The sequence below is a fragment of the Saimiri boliviensis genome, chromosome X, assembly GCF_048565385.1.
Source record: "Saimiri boliviensis isolate mSaiBol1 chromosome X, mSaiBol1.pri, whole genome shotgun sequence".
Classification (NCBI taxonomy): domain Eukaryota; kingdom Metazoa; phylum Chordata; class Mammalia; order Primates; family Cebidae; genus Saimiri; species Saimiri boliviensis.
In genome coordinates, this window is record NC_133470.1 from 91008090 (window position 1) to 91025316 (window position 17227).

General features: G+C 40.0%; 1 pseudogene; it reads left to right on the plus strand.

Moving 5' to 3' along the window:
• Positions 1-472: 472 nt before the first annotated feature.
• Positions 473-548, plus strand: LOC120361994 (small nucleolar RNA U3; annotated as a pseudogene).
• Positions 549-17227: the final 16679 nt, after the last annotated feature.

Genomic DNA, 17227 nt, shown 5'->3' on the forward strand with positions numbered 1-17227 from the left:
CCTGGAGACTGAGGCAGGAGAATTGCTTGAACCTGGGAGGCAAAGGTTGCAGTGCGCTAAGATCATGCCATTGCACTCCAGCCTGGCCAACAAGAGTGAAATTCCTCTTCAAAAAAAAAAAAGTGTATCACACCTCCCCCTTCTCTCTCTTCCGCCTGCTCTGGCCATGTAAGAAGTGCTTGCTTACCCTTCACCTTCAGCCATGATGGAAAGTTTCCTAAGGCATCACCAGCGCTGCTACCTGTACAGCCTGTAGAATCACGAGCCAATCAAATCTATTTTCTTTATAAATTACTCAGTCTCAGATAGTTCTTTATAGCAGTTTAAGAATGGGCACACATACAACCGGATATTGTTCCTATGAAGTTTTAAAACATGAAAAACTATATTGATTAGAAATACATAAATATGTAGTAAATATATAAAGAATGTAGGATGTGTGTACATAGAATGTAGAAATAAGGTGACACACAAGACTATACTTTCAGGGATAATTTCTACAGTTTGTTACTAGAGAAGATTCTCTGAATGTGTAGAGCAAAATAATAAAAAATAAATAAAAAAAGAAATAAGATGACACATTGTTTCAGATTTTTTTTTTAAATATGCTTTTAAAATATAAAGAAGAGGGCTGGGCATGGTGGCTCATGCCTATAATCCCAGAAGTTTGGGAGGCTGTGGTGGGCAGATGACCTGAGGTCAGGAGTTTGAAACTAGCCTGACCAACATGGAGAAGAAATACAAAATTAGCCAGGCATGGTGACGCATGCCTGTAATCCCAGCTACTCAGGAGGCTGAGGCAAGAGAATTGCTTGAAACTGGGAGGCGGAGGTTGCCGTGAGCCGAGATGGTGCCATTGCACTCCAGCCTAGGCAACAAGAGTGAAACTCCATCTCAAAAAAATAAACAAACAAATAATAAAATAGAGAAGAACAAATATTGATAAAATAAATATGGTAACATTTTCATAATTGTCAAATACAAAAGATGAGCATACAAGAGTTCCTGTTACTAAAACCACTACTTGTGTGTATATTTGAAAAAATCGTAATCGTTTGCTTAAATATAGCTATGAACACAACAAATACCTGTGTATCCAAAACCAGTTAAGGAAGGGGGAAAAAAAACTTAATAAAATTAATTTCCCTGTATCTATTACCTCCACCTTTTATAGGAGTGACTATTATACTAATTTTGCTGTTTATTATGCTGTTGCTTTTTATACACTTACTATATATTTGGGTATTTGTAATCAATATAGTCTTTTGTATGTTTTTAAACATCATATCAATTGTATGAGTTCTTCTGCAGCTTGACTGTTTTTGGTAGATGTGACGTATGTGTGATTCATCTACGTAGTTCCAAAATAGTCTTCCAAAAATATCTTTCTCATTCTTTCCTGAGGCAAACTAAAGTTTATATCAGCATTGCAATGTCTTGTATATGTCCATACTAGAGTGTCTGCTATGTTATCTTTATTTGTAAGAGGTCATGGAACTTCATTGAGCTATAGATTTTCTGTGAATGGGGAGTTCTATATAAAGTAATTATGTCATTAATTAAAGGTTAAAAAAATGTTGTTTCCTCCTAAACTGACTATTAATATCTTCTAAAACTTCTGTTGAATATATAGGTTAGGATTTAGCTGTGAGCAAACACATTTTTACTACCTTAGCAAACAAGTGAAATAAAATATACTGGCTGCATTTTTTTGTTGTTAAGAGTTGACTTCTAGAGGGCTGGCCAGCCAGGTTAAGAATAAGATCCCTGGGTCGGGCACGGTGGCTAACGTCTATAATCCCAGCACTTTGGGAGGCCGAGGTGGGTGGATCATGAGGTCAAGAGATCGAGACCATCCTGGTCAAAATGGTGAAACCCTGTCTCTACTAAAAACACAAAAAAATTAGCTGGGCATGGTGGCATGTGCCTGTAATCCCAGCTACTCAGAAGGCTGAGGCAGGAGAATTGCTTGAACCAGGAGGTGGAAGTTGTGGTGAGCCGAGATCGTGCCATTGCACTCCAGCCTGGGTAACAGGAGCGAAACTCCGTCTCAAAAAAAAAAAAAAAAAAGGTGTGACTTCTAATACCAAATGTAAAGATCTTGTAACACTCGCACTGCCTTGCTTTGAACATAATTGCAACAAAAGTGAATACTCACATTGTGGATAATTTGTTGTAGCCATGATTACTTATCTTGGATAGGTTATGAAGAAGGCTCCAATAAGCCTTGTCATGAGCTATCTTGTTCAGAAATTTATCTGCCCATTCTCTTGAAGGGAAACAATCACCATGTATAGTTCTTGCGGAACAGTAGGGAATTTTATAAAATGATGCCTTAGGTCTACTCCCAAATAGTATCAGTCACATAGTAGGTGCTCAGTAAATACTGACAATTATTTCTTGGTGTAAAATGCAGTAAGGTCAGTCTTGAACACATCAATTACTTATTGTATAATTGATTTCAAGGTAGTAAGGGGAATACAAAAAAAAAAGGTCTCTCATCTTCACTTATGCTCTGAGGCACTGCTCAACTTGCACCAGAAAGTAGTTTCTCTTTAATATATAGCAAAAATTGACAAGAGATTCTTCCTCCCTTGCCTAACAAACCTATTCTTCACTTACACAGTGGCTTAACAAGATCATTCACTGCCTATCATTCTATCTTCCAGCCAACCCCAGACCTAATTGCATTTAAATTCTCTCCCTCTCTCTCTTAAACTAGAATCCCATTTCTTTTCTTTGCCCTTTCTACATTTTTTAATGTTGAAACTTTTTTTTTTTAATATCACTGATAGTAATTTAGTTGTTGATGTCCTCAGCCTATTATTAATCATCTTTACTGTGACCAGGAATGACAAGCTTATTAAGTATAACTTTTGGTCTATAATTCTTTTAAACACTAAGATAATAGGAAACAAGGTCCAGAATTCCTATTCAGAGATTTAATTTCTTTGTAGTTGAGATGCCATCTTAAAAAGACAAAGTACTCAGCTCTCTCTGATAGCAGTTTCTCCATTAGGCATAATCTAGGAGTACTTTTTTAGATGACCTTTGATTTCATGCTGCCAATTTTTCCCGTACATATGTAAGTTTTAGAACTGAGGTTCCACGCATTCCATGTTGTTTAAAACTTCAAAATGTATAATTATAACCTAATTTGTTACTGCATAAGATGCCCTGTGATTATGCCACATTCCACCCTGGTGCATTTAAATGACTCATTTTATGTGTGCCCACATGCAGGCAATGGAAATTCAGACATAAACAGACTTTGATCCTGCGCTGCTGGAATTTGTTCAGTTTCACTTTCATTCCTTGTTCTACTTCTCTTGCTCTCTTTTTTGACTACTCAATCTTACAGTGATGGCAGTGGGTGCTCCAGATGGCCTGCCACTGCCATCACGCTGACTGCAGCAGGGAGGTGTGGCTGAGGCTGCATGCTCCATGGAGCCAGTGGAAACTGGGACAAGCCAGAGCTCTGTCCCTTCTGAGTTGGGGCGGGAGCTCCCTGGCAGTTGCTTCAGTCATATAACCAACAGCTACAGACCCAGGCCTCCCACTCCATGGAGAAAGCAGGAGCCTGACCCTCTCTTACAAGCTGGCAGCCACCCAAGTTGTGACTGTGGATCTGAGCCTCCCTGTGCTCTTTAGGGGCTGGGAGCAGGCAGGAGCCCCGACCTCCTGGTCATAGCTGCTGCCACCCAAACCATGGCTTCACACCCGGGCCTCCCACTCCATGGAGCAGGCAGGAGCCCTACCCCACAGCTCAGGGGCAGCCGCCTTAACCACTGCTGCAGAAGACTGAGGAATCCCTGCACTCTTGGGGGGCCTGTGAATGTCCCCCTGCAGGTTCAAAAATGGCTGCTTCCACTGCCTGGCATCTCCCTGGTGTTGGTACCCACTTCAATCTTGAAGCAAAGTCAGGGCCAAGCCCCAGTGCCATGAATGGTAGTGGGTGGTAGATTTCTGGGCAGAGGGGTCAAGTCCCTAGTGAGGCACCATCTTCAGGTCAGGGAGGGCCTGATGGCTGGGGGCCAGGCTGCCAGTCCCACAGACTGGAGTGGAAACTTGTGGTGGCTTTTCTGGGCTTCCCATTGCTATCCAGGGATCAATCTGCATGTATTTCTTCCCCTCTGAGGCCCATTAATGCCCAGGGCTCAGCCAGAGCTGGGCAAATGACAGGACTAAACAGCTGCAAAGAGGACTATGTTCTCTGCTGATAGCATCAGATGTCGCGATGACCAGCAGCAAATAGGAGCTACCCACCCTAGGGTCTCCTCTCTGCTGAGAGCTTCAGAGACCTGCAGAAATGTCAGGACTACCAGGTGCAGAGAGGATCAACATACTCCAGGGCCTCCTCTCTGCTGAGAGCTGGGAAGACAAGGGTATGACCTGGTTGGGGAGAGGAGCTTCCTACTCCAGGGTCTCTCTCCTCTCTTCTAGGAGCTGAACACTCGTCGAGACACCCTGAATGTGGAAAGGAGCTATGTGCTACAGGTTTTGTGAGCTGTTCTATTGCTCAGTAAAGCTCCTCCTCCTCCTTCTAATCCTTCAGTTTTCTGTGTACCTCATTATTTGTAGTCACAGGACAAGAACTTGGGACCTGCTGAATGGTGGAGCTAAAATACACAGGTAAAACATGCCCCTTGCTTACCACCTTGTGGGCAAAGAGAAGGAGAGGAGAGCTGCGGCCCCTCAGGAAGTGCAGACCTGAGAGCTCCCCACACCTGAGTTGTGACTTCCTCTTCGGGGTCCTGCAGTGCCTGGTGTCTCCAAGCTTGGTACTACTGTGTTCCTCAGTGCCAGCTGGGGAAGCTGCTTGTAGTGCACCTGGGACAGCTGCAGCCTTGCAGAGAGCTGGCTCCCATGCTGACACCTGGAACTGCCCACCCCAGAAGCTGGCATGTCTGAGCAATGGCCACATCCCATACCTGCTCACCAGCCCCTCTCGCTCACCAACCCCTTTCTACTCCAGGCCTGGCTCACTCTTGGCAGGAGCGGGATCCAGGCCAGGAATGTGAGCTAAGTGCAGCCTGCCAGGCCAAGTGGGCAGAACGAGCCCAGTGGGCCCAAGAAAACTCAGGTGAAAGTGCTACAAATCAGAGGTTTCAGGCCGGAGAAGTGACACCTCAAGAATACCGTAAAAACTGGATTCTATTGCTCTTTTATTGTTTTTTTTTGCAACATTTGCTCTAATAAACCATTTGGCCATATTTCTCTTGCTTAGCATTTGACACTTTCACCCATCTCACCATGTCATTGAGAGAATATCCTCTAATTACAAGTTTTATCTTGGCCTTATAAGCTAGAATGACCAGTATTTCTTAGCATGGGAGGGCTTTTTTCTTTTCTTTTCTTTTCTTTTATGTGTGTGTGTGTGTGTGTGTGTGTGTGTGTGTGTGTGTGTGTGGAAGGGTCTCACTCTGTCACCCAGGCTGGAATGCATTGGTACAATCTTGGCTCACTGCAACCTCTGCCTCCGAGGCTCAAGCAATCCTCCCACCTCAGCCTCCTGAGTAGCTGGGACTATATGAGCACATCACAATGCCTAGCTAATTTTTGTATTTTTTTGTAGAGATGGGGTTTCACCACATTGCCCAGACTAGTCTTGAACTGCTGAACTCAAGCAATCCACCTACCGTGGCCTCCCAAAGTGCTAGGGTTAAAGGAGTGAGCCACTATGCCGAGCTGGGAGGGGAATTTAATATAGTAGTGCTCTTTTACATGAATCTTGTTAATGAGTTGTATACACTATAAAAGTATAAGGACACTCATGAGGCATTTTAACTTTTGGATGCAAGTCACCACAATTCTAAAATACTGCCTCTGTCTATGTTTATATCAATACATTTGTTCACCAAACATTGACTAATTAGTCTATAATATTTCAGGCACTTTACTGAATGCTTGGAATGGAGCTTTCTCAATAAACTTAATTTTCACCAAACATTGTATGATACAGGATATTAAGATTATTATGTGAAAACAAACAAACTAAAAAGAGGCTTCATGGTTAAATGGATTTGGAAAAAGGAAGGTTAAATAGAGGCAATTAATTTTCTTGTGTACAGAATATCTTAAGTTCCTTAAACCACTATGCCTTCAATTCTTACCATGAATGTCCAAGAAGGGTTGAAGTAGATTTAAAAAAGAAGTGTATCTCAAATATTTGTTGGACAACAAACCTTTTTCTGCTGATTGTTTGATTGGGCTAGTGTACCTCAGAATATACCTTGGGAAATGCTAGTCCTTTCTAGACAAGAACGTATGATGGTTAAGTTGGTATCATCATGACTTGTTGCTTCTTTTTATCCTGAAAATCCTTTTCTTCCTTGAAATCTATCTGACACTAACATAGCCATTATGACCTTCATTGCGTGGCTGTTTGTATGGCATATATTTTTACATCTATTTTTTTCAACTTTCCCATATCTTTCTATTCAAAGTATGCCCCTGTAGACCCAGTATAGTCGCTTTCTACTATTTCAATAATTCTGATAATCTTTGCCTTTTAATTTATGGGTGTATTCCATTAAAATGTAATATACTTATTGTTGTGTTGTGCTGGATTACAATATTATTATTTGTTTGCTATTTGTCCCTCTGCTTTCAAGTCCTCTATGATTTATATTTATGTAACTACCTCTCTCTGTTTTGTTTATTGTAGGTACTTGATAAAAACTTGTTGAATTGATTAATAAACTGTTGCTTCCTTTGTGGCACTAGCAGGAGTTCCAATAAGGAAGAGAGGTGTTTCTTAGCTTTGCCAGTGTAGTAGTTAGGCCTTCATTAAATATTAATAGTCTTGTAAAAAGGAGCAATTTGAAATCAAAATTGACCCAAAAACTCTGTTCCCTTCAGGACTCTGAGGGAATTTTGGATATCTAAGAAAACTCAGCATGTTGGTGTCCATGGATAAAACAATCTATCTTCTTACTTGTATGAATGATAATTCCTATTCTCATACTTTATGAACATAAAAAGTGAACAGTTTGAAACTATAAAATGTATGTGTACTTTACCCCTCCTAAGACATTACAATTTTATATTTATTTCTTAGTGTCAATTTAAAAAATCATAAAAAATCTTATATCTTGAACTGTATATTGTCATTTTATAACCATTGTCTCTCTAGGCATAAGAATTACATTGATTATATAATAATCAGTTGAATTGATAAAAACTGAATATTTGAAATTGACCTGCCCATATACCTGATCAAATTGAAAATATTATCAAGCTGTTCTCAGGATGCATTTTGCAATACCTACAGGTAGGTTACAAAGAAGATTCTCTGACTCGTTTTATTCTTCTTGACTCCAATTTTTTCATGCACAGCATGGATATGAGTACAGTTATTGAATTAAACGTGACTCATCCATTAGAGAAATTCTAACAGTGATTAAAAAAATAATATTCTCATTAGAAAAAAAGAAATGCATCTCCTAAGTTTTCATCTGCAGCTGCTAATACATGGCTATTTCTGCTATTTCTGCTTCATATTTCATGTAAATCAAAGATCCACAGTCATGTCAAAGATTCAAAATATGCTACTCTGATTTGAATTATGCTTAATACAACACAAAGCTTTTTGATATGAATTTAATACTATAGTTGTTTCTTGTGGACTTTTAGTTATATCTATTGTTATAACCGTTTAGCATGGAAAAGAGAGAGAATGTAGGTAGAGAACTTGCTCAAAAAAACTACAAATAAGTTGAGCCTAAATCATCTACTAAAAAAAAATTGACAGTTGGTAAACACTGTAATTTAAAATATATTACACATTTGTGGTATGCATTAATCATTTACTAGAGTGACACTACAGCGATAATGCTAATAACTTCTGAAAATAAAGCAGATATATTGTCAAGAGACCTTAGAGATAATCTGAAGAGAATATTTTAAAAAACAAACATGTTTCTGAAGGTTATTGGACAGAACCACTAAGAAAAATAAATTTGGTTTATACATTTCTAGTGATTATTTCAAATTTTATCTCATTTTTAATGTGTCTTCTATATATTCTTTCTTTCTAGCTTAATTGGGGTATGATGGAAATTGTAAAGGCATACTCTGTTGATATATTGTGGGTTCAGTTCTAGACCACAATAATAAGACAAATATCACAATAAAGTGAGTTAAATGCTTTTCCCCAATGAATATGAAAGCTATGTTTATACCATAGTAGTCTATTAAGTGTGCAATAACATTACGTCTAAAAAAACTATGTACATATCTAATTAAAATACTTTATCACCAAAAAGTACTAACAGTCCTCTGAGCCTTCAGCGAGTCATAATCTTTTTGTTGTTGGAGAGTTGTGTCTCCATGTTGATAGCGGCTGACTGATTATAGTGGCGGTTGCCAAAGTTTGGGATGACTGTGGCAATTTCTTACAATAAGATAAGAGTGAAACTTGTTGCATCCATTGATTCTTCTTTTCATGAAAGATTTCTCTGTAGCACGGTATGCTATTTGATAGCATCTTATGCAGAGAAGAAATTTGTTAAAAGTGAAGTCAATCCAGGCCAGGCGCAGTGGCTCACACCTGTAATCCCAGCACTTTGGGAGGCTGAGGCGGGTGGATCACGAGGTCAAGAGATCGAGACCAACCTGGTCAACATGGTGAAGCCGCATCTCTACTAAAAATACAAAAAATTAGCTGGCCATGGTGGTGCATGTCTATAATCCCAGCTACTCAGGAGGCTGAGGCAGGAGAATTGCCTGAACCCAGGAGGCGGAGGTTGCAGTGAGCCAAGATCACACCATTGTACTCCAGTCTGGGTAACAAGAGTGAAACTCCATCTCAAAAAAAAAAAAAAAGTGAAGTCAATCCTCTCAAACTCTACCACCTCTTTATTAACTAAGCTTATGTAACATTCTAAATCCTTTGTTGTTATTTCAACAATGTTCACAGCATCTTAACCAGAAGTATATGCCGTTTCAACAAACCTCTTTCTTTGCTCATCTATAAGAAGCAACTTCTCATCCAGTGAGGTTTCATCATGAGAACTCAGCATTATCAGTCACATCTTCAGGCTCCACTTCTAATTCTGGTTCTCTTGCTATTTTTACCACATTTGCTGTTACTTCTTCTACTGAAGTCTTAAATCCCTGAAAGTAATCCATGTGGGTTGGAATTAACTTCTTCCAAACACCCTTAATGTTGATATTTTGACCTCTTTGCATGAATCTTGGATGTTCTTAATGGCATCTAGAACAACAAATTCTTTTAAGAAGGCTATCAATCGACTTCACTCAGATCTGTCAGAGGAATCAATGTCTATGGCAGCTATTGCCTCCAAAAGGTCTTTCCTAAATTATAAGACTTGAAAGTCAAATTTACTTCTTGATTCATGGGCTGCAGAATGGATATTGTGTTAGCAGGTGTGAAAACAACATTAATTTCCTTACATATATTCACCTGCACTCTTAGGTGACCAGGTGAATTTTCAGTGAACCTGTACTATTTTGAAAGGAATCTTTTTTTTTTTTTCCTGAGCAACAGGTGACATCAGTGGGCTTAAAATATTCACTAAATCATGGAGCAAACAGATGTGCTGACTTCCAAGTTCTATTGTTCCATGTATAGGAAAAAGAAAGAGTAATTTAGCATAATTATTAGTAACACTAGGATTTTTGGAATAGTCAATAAGCATTGGCTTCAACTTAAAGTCACCAACTGCATTAGCCCCTAACAAGAGTCAGCCTGTCCTTTGAAGTTTTGAAGCCGGGAGTTGACTCCTATCTAGCTATGAAAGTCCTAGATGAAATCTTCTTCCAATATAAAGCTGATTTGTCTACATTAAAAATCTTTTATTGAGTATAGCCACCTTTATCAATTATCTTAGCTAGATCTTCTGGAGAGCTTGCTGCACCTTCCACAACAGCACTTGTTTCTTCAACAAAGACATGGCTTCCCTCCTTCAACCTCATGAACCAACCTCTATGAGCTTCCAATTCTTCTTCTATAGCTTCCTCACCTCTCCTGACCTTCAAAGCATTGAAAAAGTTAGAACCTTGCTCTGGAATAAGCTTTGGCTGAAGGGAATGTTATGGATAGTTTTATCTTCTATAAAGAGCACTAAAACTTTCCCCGTATCATCAATGTGGCTGTTTTGCTTTCTTATCATTCATGTGTTCACTGGAGTAGTACTTTTTGAATTTCTCCAAAAACTTTTCCTTTGCATTCATAGCATGGCTGTTTGGCACAAGAGGCCTAGCTTGCTATCTATGTCAGTTTTCAATACACCTTCTTCACTAAGCTTCATCATTTCTAGCTTTTGATTTTAAGTAATAGGTAGCAACTCTGTTTTTACTTGAACACTTAGAGGCCATTGTAGGGTTACTGATTGGTCTAATATTAATATTACCATGTCTGAGAGAATAGGAAGACCCAACAAGCAGGAGAGAAATGAGTATGGCTGGAGCAGTCAGAACACAATGTTTATAGATTAACTTTGCCATCTTACATAGGCGTGGTTTGTGGGACCTCAAATAATGACAATAGTAAAACATCCAAGATAGCTGATCACAGATTACCATAACAGATATAATAATAATACAAACATTTAGAATACCGTGAGAATTACCAAAATTCAACGGAGATGCAAAGTAAGCACATGATATTGGAAAAATGGTGGCAATAGACTTGCTGTGCATGGGGTTGCCACAAACCTTTAATTCGTAAAAAACACAATACATGAAAAGAGTAATAAAGTGAAACACAATACACCTCGGGGTAGGCTTGTAAACACTTAAAGTGTACCTTGTAATGTTTTGATATACTTTGTGAAATCATTACTGCAATCAAGCAAATTAGCATATCTATGACCTCACATAGTCTTAAATGATTATTTTGATATTAAAAACCTATTTTGGGGCCAGGTGCAGTGGTTCATGCCTGTAATCCTAGCATTTTAGGAGGCAGAGGTGGGTGGATCACTTGAGGTCAAGTGTTTAAAACCAGCCTGGCCAACATGGTGAAACCCCCAAAATCAATAAATTAGCAGGGTGTGGTATTTCATGCCTGTAATCTTAGCTACTAAGGAGGCTGAGGCAGGAGAATCACTTGAACCCAGGAGGCAGATGTTGCAGTCAGAAAAAAAACTTATTTTGGGGCTGGGCATGGTGGCTGATGCCTGCAATCCCAGCACTTTGAGAGGCCGAGGCAGACTGATCATCTGAGGTCAGGAGTTCAAGACCAGCCTGGCCAGCATGGTGAAACCCTGTCTCTACTAAAAACACAAAAATTAGCCAGGCGTGGTGGCAGGCGCCTGTGGTCCCAGCTACTCGGGAGGCTGAGGTGGAAGGATTGCTTGAACCCAGGAGGTGGAGGTTGCAGTGAGCTGAGATTGTGCCACTGAACTCTGGCGTGGTGACAGAGCAAGAATCCGTCTCAAAAAAAAAAAAAAAAAAAAAAAAAGAGAGAGACTCTCATGCATTCTTCAATATGACAATTGTATTTGTTAGCTTCAGAGTTTCTGCTAGATTCATTTTAATTATTTCAATCTCTTTGTTAAATTTATCTGATAGAATTCTAATTTCCTTTCTCTGTGTTATCTTGAATTTCTTTGAGTTTCCTCAACACAGCTATTTTGGACTGTCTTTCTGAACGGTCACATATCTCTGTCCAGGATTGGTGCCTGGTGGTGCCTTATTTAGTTCCTTTGGTGAGGTCAAGTTTTCCTGGATGCTGTTAATGCTAGTAGATGTTCTTTGGTGTCCAGGTATTGAAGAGTTACATACTTATTGTAGTCTTTACTTTCGGAGCTTAATTGCAGCCATTATACTTGGGAAGGCTCCCCAGATATTTAAAAGCACTGGTGATCTAAGCTGTATCTGCTTTGGGGGTACCCCCAAGCCCAGTAATGCTGTGGTTCTTGCAGATTCATACAGGTACCACCTTGATAATCTTGGACAAGATCTGGGAGAATCCTCTGGAACAAGGCATAGACTCTTGTTCTCGTTTCTTATTTTCTCCAAAACTTACACAGCTTCTCTCACTCTTCTAAGCCACTTAAAACTGGGTATGCAGTGACAGAAACACCCCTGTGCCTACCACCACTATGATTGTGCTGGATCATACCTAAATCCATCACAGGGCTGGCTCTTGCCCAAGGCTTGCTGTAACCACTCCCTGGCTCCTGCTAATGTTTGCTCAATGTCCTTGGGCTCTATAATCAGCAGGTGGCAGTGCCAGCTATTCCTGTGTCCTTCGCCTTAGGATGGCAAGGTTTCCCAGTCCTCTAGTTGGTCCAAAAGTGTTGTCTAAGAGTCAGGGACTGCAATCAAAAACCTTAGAAGTCTATGTAGTGTTCCATTGTATTGCAGCTGAGTGGGCACTCAAATCACAAGAGGCGGTCCTTCTCACTCTTTCCTCCCTTCTCCCAAAGTAAAGGAGCCTCATTCTGTAGCCACCACTGCTACATGCCAGGAGTTGTATTGCCAGACTCCCACCAACATTTCCTTAAGGCCCCAAATCTCTTAAGTCAGCTCGTGGTGAATGCTGCCTGGCCTGAGACTCACCCTTCAGGGCAATGGGCTCACTGCTGGTCCAGGGCAGGTCCAGAAATGCTGTTTAAGTGTCAAGTTATACATACAGGGACCTCAACAGCCCATTTGTTGCTCTATCTCTGTGGCCTTGCTAGTACCTAAGGTGCAAGACAAAGTCCCCTTTCCTTTTCCCTCTGCGTTTCTCAAGCACAAAGCATTTTACCCCGTAGTTACTCCAGCTGTTAATGTGTTGAGTCTCACTTGAAGAAAGCAAGTCTCAGAGGCTCTTTCAAATCCCTTACTGTGTTACGTCAGTATTGTTGCTGGGCATTCAGAGCCCAAGGGCTCTTTAGCTAACAGGTAATTTATCATGGAGGATAGTGAGTTTCGTTCTTGCCCAGAATGCATCTAGAAATGTCCTCTGGACACTAAGACCTGGAACTTTTTCTTTGTCTTCGAGGCCTCATGACTCTGACCAGTGCCCTATCTTGCTGTGACTGAGCTGGTATCTAAGATGCAAGACAAAATTCTGCCCACTCTTTCCTTTCCTCTCCTCAAGTAGAAGAATGAGGTCTCTTTTAGACGTGTGAGCTGTGCAGTGTGCTGCACCAGCTTGTGTCTCAGTGTGTCGTGTGCCCATCCTGGCCACTGTCTCTTGGCCTAGTTTACCACTAGACCTTACCTAAGCGTTCCATTTCTTATGGCCTGGACTGCCTTTCAAGTTTACGTGGAGACGGAGAGTGCTGAAGCCCTTAGTGGTGAGGTTTGCTGGCGCTCAATTTCCAACTGGCGTTTCCAACCATGGGGTTGATGATTCGCCTCTGGCTAGGGCTGGCTTAAATGCCCTCTCTGCTGGTGAGTGTCCACTGAGCTTGGTCCAGTTTGTCTTTGTGCTTTAACAGGACAGCACTGAGTTAAACGCTTGACAATTGCTGTGTTCTCCCTCCCCCAATGTCCAGGGATGGTCTCAGCACCTCACTGCTGCTGCTGGGGGTCAGGGAGGGGTGGCCTCCGTGATTCACAGCTGTTTTGTCTATTTCTTCAGTGCCTCCTTCAGTGATATAAGGTTAAAACCAGGTACTATGAGTGATCACCTGATTTTTGGTTCTTACCAAGATGATTTTTCCATGTAGACAGTTGTTACTTTGGTGTTCTTGTGGAGAAAATAAGTGGTGGAACTTTTGATTTAGCCACCCTGCTTCTCCCTCTCAACTGATTTGTGTGCCAATCTGCATTTAATATAGCCTTTCAAATGACAACTAGTAATTTCACTAACATGCAGAATTTTAGGACACTTCCTAATAATGTGTAACATATTAAATAAAATGATCAATACAGTGATTTTGGAATATTTATGATGAGAAATTTTTGCCTACAGGCATTTTGCATCTGTCCTCAAGTCCTAAAAGTGAGTGTGTGTATGTGTGTGTGTGTCTGTGTGTGTGTCTGTGTGTGTGTCTGTGTGTGTGTGTGTCTGTGTGTGTGTCTGTGTGTGTGTGTGTCTGTGTGTGTGTGTGTGTGTGTGTGTGTCTCTGTGTGTGTGTGTGTTCCCCTTAGTTTAAACTTAGGAAAAAATCAAGGATGCTCAATACAATTTTTTAAAGGCTGACACTGCAGATAAATTGCCTATTTGTGCTATAGTGATATTTAATCCTAGGGGAGCAGAGGACACAGATTCAGATGCATTATGTTGTGATGATATCTTTGGTTGTGAATTCTTCCATTTGGAATTCATAATTACAATGTCCCCATACTTGAGGTTATTCTCAGCGTTAAACCCTCTGATAAATCTGTCTACACAAAACGGCAGCTGGTCCACTGGCAATTGAACTGCTTCTGGTGACATAATTTCATCATGTTTTTAGAGTCTTTGAAAGAGAGCAGCTGCCCAGAGCTTCAGAAGCATTGTACATGGAGAACTTTGCTCAAATTTTCTTTAGGGACAAGAAGGCTGTATGGGGTGACAATCTATGAGGATTATTAGGTTAATAACCATCTCATGAAAAACGTTTCTTTGCTAGCTTGGTCCCAATGCTCAGTATTGTCAATGAGACATGACTGTATAATGAGGTAATGAGTAAAGATCAAGAAAGAAGTATTTTTAAAATTTTAATCTTCAAATGAGACTATAGTAGAACATGAGAAAATACTACAAAACAGATCTTCAGAAAACTCAGGTGATCTGAAGGCAGAAGCTAGTACTCTAATGGAATTAATTCCCTCAGCACACTTCAGGTTAGGTTTTATGAAAGTCTAATTTTTCTTTTCTTTTCTTTTTTTTTTTTTTTTTTTGCACAGTGGGGAAACAGTTTGCATCTGACCTTGTAGTATAGAAAGACCCTGCTGATTTTAGGACAGCAATAATTGAATGTGAACCATAAAATTACTACTCTAACACATGCTACTTTGAATATCTTATAAATGATTCAGGGCACTATTTTACTCAAGTGTATAACTTGCTTTCCAAATCTCCTGACAAATCCTGCCTTATTGGAAGTAATTAAACAAGGGATGGATGGATACATTCTCTATAAACAGTCCTTTATGGAATAGAAACAATTTTGTACTGACCTCACCCTCAAATCACCACAGCACATAACTGCAGAAAATCAAAGGAACTGAGAAAAATATCAAGCAGCAGCTTGAGGGTGATCTTTTGTGGTGATGAGGTAGTTTTGTAGTATGATTGTGATAGTGTTTACACAAACCTACACGTGATAAAATGGCATAGGACTACACACAATTTTGTACCAGTGTCAATTTCCTGATATTGCTATTGTACTATAGTTTTTCTGTTATTATTTTTTTCATGGAGACTCGCTCTGTCACCCAGGTTGGAGTGCAGTGGTGTGACCTTAACTCACTGCAACCTCTGCCTCTCGAGTTCAAGCAATTCTCCTGCCTCAGCCTCCTAAGTAGCTGGGATTACAGGCACACACCACCACACCCAGCTAATTTTGGTATTTCTACTAGAGACTGGGTTTCACTATGTTGGTCAGGCTGTTCTCAAACTCCTGACCTCGTTATCTATCCACTTTGGCCTCCCAAAGTTCTGGGATTACAGGGGTGAGCCACCATGCCTGGCCTTGTACTATAGTTTTTATGAGGAAAGGTTGATGACTGGCACACAGAACATCTCTGTAGTATCTTAGCAACTTTCTGTGAATCCGTAACTATTTTAAAATAAAAAGTTAAAATAAATGTGTAAAAAACAGGTGACAGAAAAAATAGTGAGAACCCTTTCTATCACATTTTTTTATAGCCGGCTCCTTCTCTTGTATCAGGTCTCGAATTACTGCCCCCATAGAGAGCACTTGGTTGATGTGTTTACCTAAAGTAGCCTCCCTACATCTTACCAGGATTTTTCTTCATCAAAATCCCCTGAACTTCTTCACAGTACTTAGCACTCTTGAAATTATATATTTATCACTTTTATTTGACAAATGTCTATTCATTTTTCATTTAACAAATATATAGAGAGAATCTACTATGTATCAAGCCCTATTCTAGATACAGTATATGCAGCAAAAAGCAAACCAATAAGAATCCCTGGTAGTCAGAAAAGATCCCTTCTCTGACAAAGCTCACATTCTAGTAGGGAGGAATGAAAATAGGCAAATACATACATGTATATATAAAAATTTCAATAGAAATGTGTTTTTCAGAGAAATAGAATAGTTAACATAATATTGTTATATGGCTACTTAACATTGAGTTATTAAACAATGCCACTTTCCAGATCTGAATTATAGAGAAGTCAGCTATGGAATGATGTGGATAGAGGAGATGAGGGTGAGGGGAATACATTCGAAGCACAGGGGAAAATACAACTTTCTTAGATTAGAATAGACCTTGGTGTTCTCAATGATTAACAAGGAAATCAGTTTGTATTGAATAGTGTAAGTGAGAAGGTCTCCTAGGAGATCGGGTCAGAGAGAAAATGACACAGATCGTAGTAGGGCTTAGAAGGGTAGGATAAGAGGTATATTTGGAGAGTCATTGGAGAGCATTTAACTGTAAATCAAAAATAAAATTCTAAGGCCCTCCAACCACCTGGGTGGACTTTCTCCTTAGTCAGGGTTCCTTTAAAATTTAGCCTGAGAGACTGTTTCAGGCCATGATAGGAAGTGGGGGTCGAACACGCCTCATTATACCTTTCCAGCAGTCATTAACATCAACACAGACTTTAAGTCTGATAAGAAACATTTTATAACCTATTCTCTCTGAAGCCTGCTAGCTAAAGGCTTAATCTGCATAATAACACTTTGATCTCCACAACTTCCTATGGTAATCCAGACATTCCTTTCTGTTGATCCTAGGTCTTTAGACAGACTCAACCAATTGAAGCCCATCTCCCGATTCCCCTGCTGCTTTAAGTTGTCCCTCATTTCTGAACGAAACCGATGTATTTCTTAAATGTGTTTAACTGATGTCTTATGCCTCTGTAAAATGTATAAAACCAAGTTGCACTCTGACCGCCTTGGGCACATGTTCTCAGGACTTCCTGAAGGCTGTGTCATGGGTCATGGTCACTCATATTTGGCTCAGAATAAATCTCTTCAAATATTTTACAGAGTTTGACTCTTTTTGTCGGCAAAGCTTTGAGAATTGTCTGGTTTTGCTAACCACGGACACAAGTCTAGAAACGTGCTCAAACACAATGCCTGACATATGATAAACAGTATTTTTTAAAGAAATATTAATTTAATTAATGTATTACGCCTCTTGA